Raw genomic sequence first — 5,728 nt, forward strand, 5'->3', positions numbered from 1 at the left:
GAGTGCAGCAAGTGCACCAGTGACTTCGTCTCGTCCGCAACTCTAGCCAGTCTTCAGCACGTCAGAATTCAGGGTGAGCTATTATTCCTAGCTCGGGCTGGATTCTCTTCTTCGCGTCTTGATGTCTTCAAAGTTCGGACATGGACCATCGTTTTACTTATTTTAGTTCTTAATTATTCTTAGACTTAGATATTTGAGGATAGATGTTGTTGATGTGATGACTTCCAGATTTTGGGGATGATAAGTAATATATTTTACAAGTTCATTTAATTGGTTATATTAATGAGTTTTGGTCTTCCGCATTTTTATTTTGTTATTCAAAATTTATATACTGGTAAACGTTGGGGTTAGATTTGTTGGTTCGCTCACATAGGAGGATAAGTGTGGGTGCCACTCGCGGCTCGTTTTGGGTCGTGACAATTACAGTGCAACAATTAGAGATCAAATTGTTATTAATGCAGAAATATTTCTTAGGCAGTCATTTTATTAGATGCAGAAAATATTTTTTTGAACAAGAGCAGATTTTATTATTAATGCAGAAATTAATTCTTAGACCATTATTTTTTATTAGCTGCAGAAAATAATTAGTATCAACTTTAGATAAAAGAGGGGTTAATTAGGGTGTAGAAATATCAATTATTTGCAGATTTTAGGATAAACACATGCAGTAAAATAAAGGCGAAAATTTATTATTATTTACAATGAGTAGAAAATATTTGCAATTATTCTCATTTAAATATCCAAAAATTATTAAAATACACCTAAGAGCAGAATTTCTAGGTGCTCAAAATGTTTACTTAGATTTTATAGGCATAATATTTATTCAATTGAATAACTTTGTAAAAATATGCACACAAATTATTTAACATTCTAGCAAATTAAGAAGAGATCTATAGTTATAACCAAATCATTAAAATGCGAATCAAAATAAACTTAAGATCATTAGTCAGACAAGATTAACCAAGTAATTCAACAAAGATGATTTATTTTATTTAATTATTTTTAGTTAGATCTAAAGTCGTTTTATTAAAATCCTATAGATATGCTTTCTAACACAAATAAGTTTGCAAATTAGCATATAATTCCTCCTCTCCTAAGGCGATCCCCAAATATATTTTATATGAGAGTGAAAGAGTTGTACAAACATTACAAGAAAAAAAAAAAGAACAAATAAACATATATATATAATTAAAATAAATGAGGCTTTGTCCACAATTTCTTCTAGGTCACTCTTCAAGATCTTGAACTCTAAGTTCAAAACCTGCAAGAAGAGGTAATGTACCACATATACAATGGAGAAATAATTATAATATAAAATACTCGTAATAACATATTACTCTCATATATATGTAAATAACACACAAAAAGATATAATGAATAACCATAGTTATATTTTCACATGTAAAAGGAAAATGAAACTAACTTCGATGCTTCCTTGTTGTTTCGTTTTCCAACACACAAATATTTATAATAATGCAAAAATTATATCTAAAATAATAAAGAGGGCTAACCAATTATGCATAAAAAATTATCAATAATAGAGACAGTGTAATCCAAACACAGCAAAGTAGCAAAAAGTACTTGAATGCTTATCAGAATCTTAACTTATTTTTAAGAGTAGAGTAATATTATTAGTATTCAAGTATGAGCAATGAGAGAATGAGAGTGAGTTAAGAATGAGGTAGCACTTGTATTAGAAGAACGAGTGAATGATGAGTTGAGAGAATGAATGTGTGTGTATGAGCAATGAGAGAATGAGTGAGAGAACTTGTATTAAAAGTGAGTGGATGAATGATTGAGAGAATGATCTACTTATATATAGAAAAGAGGGGAACATATAAGGTAAACAAATATTTTTTAAGTAATCGATTAATATTCTATTTTCCTTATTTTAAAGGAGGATCAATCAGAAAATTTTAAAATATTTCATTACCAAATATAAACAAGTAAGAATAAAAAAAGAAAGAGTAATATTACTTTTCCTTAAATAAAGAAGAACCATAATCAAGATTATTTTAAATTATTCTTTACCCAAAATAAACAAGTAATTAAGAAATCTGATAGAACAAGAATAAAATAGGGATAGTAACATTATTTTTCCTTAAATAATGAAGAACCAAATCAATGTTATTTTTGCAAAATATAGACAAGTAAGAAATCAGTTTCACTTTAAATTAAGATAAACAAAATCAGTCAACCATAATACACCACGTAAACAAAACAAGGATAGAATAATTTTAGAAACTAAATTAATTTAGTCAAGCAAATAGGCATGATTATTTAGGATAGAATAAAATTACACCCCAAACTAATATTCATGACCTAAAATAATTTACCACAGTCATCAGATAAATAAAAGAGGGGCAAAAATATATATGGGGATCGATCGAGATGCTAATTTAAATAAGTATGAGGATTATTAGCAAATCAATCACAGTGAATACCTACAATCAACTAATGGAGCAAAGAATCAAGCTATGATCAAATTTTACAAAAATTTAATTTTACGCACAACTAATTTTGGCAAACATAAAAATACAGGAGTGTCTAATTAAAACAATGTTTTAACTAAACTAAGTCATTATATAAAGTCATTCACCAAAATAACATGTTTTTCTAAAATTTTACAAAACTAGTATAAACGTATTCCACAGTAACGTTTTAGGATGTATTTTATTTTTTAAAAGTTGATGGCGTCAGATTGATATACGTTACTCACAGTAACGTTTTACTCCTAAAACGTTATTCATAGTAACGTTTTAGGAGTAAAACGTTACTGAAAATAACGTTTTAGGAGTAAAACTATACTTACAGTAACATATATCAACCTAATGCTGTTAGTTTTTTAAAAATAAAATATACCCTAAAACATTACCGTGAAATACGTTTATACTAGTTTTGTAAACTTTTAGAAAAATGTATTACTTTGGTAAATTGTTTTATATAATGGCTTAATTTGGTTAAAAATTCAATTAAAACTGTAGAAGGAATCGTTTTAAAACAAAACCACAAGTTAATATCATGTAAAATCAGCACACAGAAACTTATAAGAACTATCTAATGATTATGATTATTCTTAAAATTGAGCACTTGATTGACAGACCAAATCATACTACTATGCAAAAGGCATGAGAATCAATCCAACGGGATGAAATTTGCAATAATATAAGTCATCACATAATCATTATATATTCAAAGAGCTAAATAAAACTATCTGGGTTTCTTATTCATACTAATGCTAATTCAATTCAACATGTTGCATGATAGATCCAAATTTGCAATCAGTGACAAGCTTGTTATAAAACAAAGATGAATGCGTAAGTTTGCCAAAAGGAGGTAATAGTTGGAAAATAAACGAACCCGAACAGATATGTAAAGATCTGTCTTATTGAAGCTTTGCATCCCATTTCGGTAGGAGCATCAGCTACTGCCTTCACCGGCTCCATCGCTTCTCGCCGGATGTGCGCTGGTCGCCGGTTGTGGCTTTTGCTCTCCTCGTCGGCTGCTCGCTGCTGGAGAAGAGGAGGGCGATGGAGCAGTTTCTGCTGCCGCTGGCAGCTTCACCAGTCGCCGGTGATCCTCGTCGGCTGTTGGTCGGGGAAGAAGAAGGGAGGAGAGAGGGCCGCCGGCTTCCTGTCGGAGTCGGAGCTCCTGGGGGAGAGAGGAAGGGACGTGACGAAAGGAAGAGAGATCCCACCGGTGATTGGGGTCGATCGTTGGCTCGGAGAAGAGAAAGCGACGGGAGGGGAAAGAGAGAATGGGAGGGGCGCTCTTAGATAGGGGGAAGAGGATGAACTATTTTTTTTTTTTTATGTTTTGGTCTTTTTAGGTAGAAAAGTAAAGGGTTGATTTTAACCGTCAGATGAAATTATATAAGTGGCTAGAATTTGATTTAGGATTTAATGAATTAAATTGACGGATGAGATTAAAAGATGATGTCTTAAAATCAAATTGAAAAAGATCGGGAGTGGCTAAAATTGCAATAATATTGGATAGAATTGCAAGGAAAAGGTGATTATAATTGAAATAAAATTTGAATTGAATAGTCTAGAATTGAAAGAAATTAGAATAGAATAGGCTAAGATTTAAATAATTTTGAGAAATATTTAGGAATTACTATTTAATTAAGATACTACAGATATTAAAGTACTTTTGTTTTTTGAAAATCACTTAACTTTAAAAACACTTGAATGAAATAATTATTTCAAAATTTATTAAGACATATTTAAGATATTTTTAAAATATTTGCAATAATTTTATAAAGAATTTTTATGCAAAATCGATTAAATCTCTAAACTTATAATAAATTTAAAAAATACGTATTTAATTGAATAGCATCCCTAAAATGGTTAAAGGTCGATCAAAATTAGGTGCCAACAACTTATATAAAGAAATTTTTGTCTAGATTACAATTTAATAGACATTACTTATTTGGACTTTATATTATTATTATTATTGATGTGGATCATGCACAATATTATATTTCTTATATCCAAATGAAATTAAAAATTATCTTAATGAAAGATTAGATATTTTGTTATATGCCAACCATTTGTGTGTTACATGGATAATATGAAATATTTGGCAGATATATTTAATGACTATACATGCGTTTATAACTAGATCTCATGAATTAGTATATTGTCTCTTTAATCAATAATAAAGAGATCCAAAGTTATATCTAAAGCTCATTATCAATGATCCATATAAAGTTAGATAACTATTTTTAGTTTTCAAACTAACACTCTAACTCATAATTATTTGTGTAACACTAATTGGTGAAACATCTTCTTATATCCACCATCATTTTTACTTTTAACTGCAATATAAATTCTATAAATACTTAACATTTACAGGTCAAACACTACAATAAGATAACTAAGGACTTATGTGGAGCACGATTGTCACAAGTTTATAGTAATGGTTGGGTACACTTGGCTATACACGCGACGCGCGTACCCAAATACTAGTAACTTAAAAATACCCTTTAACTATTAGTTGTGATAAAACTTAAGAACAAAGGAACAATGGCAAGATGAAAAGAAGAAGAATATAAGACAATAAAAGAACAATATAAGCTAATTTTCTTTCTTTTAAGTGTTGATATGCCGTGGTTTCACGGTATTTTTAATACTATTTCCTTAAGTTTAGTGTGTCCAAAAGCCTTTTTGTGCTAATTTTTATATAAGTTTCTCCTTATTTGCAAAAAATCTGTCCAAAGATGAATGCGGAGGTTTTTGAGCGAAGAAATGCAGAAGAGACCACCTACGGAGCTTGTGACGGTCCGTAGGTGGCAACGTAGTGCAGCTGCTGAAGGAAGATGGGGAAGTCTGACCAAGTGTCGGGTTACGGAAAGCGTGACTGACCGTCGTATCCGTGACGGTCCGTCCTGCAGGTTCGTCATGAAGTTCAGAGAAGTAGTCCCACTACCCATATTCCAAGAGTTCAAGTGTTTTGGAACGGAGAGCCTCGACGGACCGTTGTGCCTGTGATGATTCGTCATACCTGCCGTCGAGGGTAATGAAGAAAGCAGTAGAAGAAATTGCATCAAGTATAGGACGACGGAGTTCATGACGGTCCGTCGTGACCACGATGATCCGTCACGATGTCCGTCGATCCAGCCGCGTTTTGACAGATTTTCAGCAAATAGAGTCCTTATGTAATTAGGTTTTTATTTTTTATAAATAGTTCGAAAAACCTCGTTTTTGAGGTTAGACTCTGGATTATT

General features: G+C 31.3%; 1 long non-coding RNA gene across 1 annotated transcript; it reads right to left on the minus strand.

The window, feature by feature from the left end:
• Positions 1-1,063: 1,063 nt before the first annotated feature.
• On the minus strand, positions 1,064-3,809 carry LOC107005655. Its single transcript, XR_001454916.2, has 2 exons — positions 3,361-3,809; positions 1,064-1,261 (listed from the first exon to the last, which is right to left on the minus strand). It is a non-coding gene; the product is annotated as an uncharacterized LOC107005655 (long non-coding RNA).
• Positions 3,810-5,728: the final 1,919 nt, after the last annotated feature.

The sequence above is a fragment of the Solanum pennellii genome, chromosome 12, assembly GCF_001406875.1.
Source record: "Solanum pennellii chromosome 12, SPENNV200".
NCBI classification, from domain to species: Eukaryota; Viridiplantae; Streptophyta; class Magnoliopsida; order Solanales; family Solanaceae; genus Solanum; species Solanum pennellii.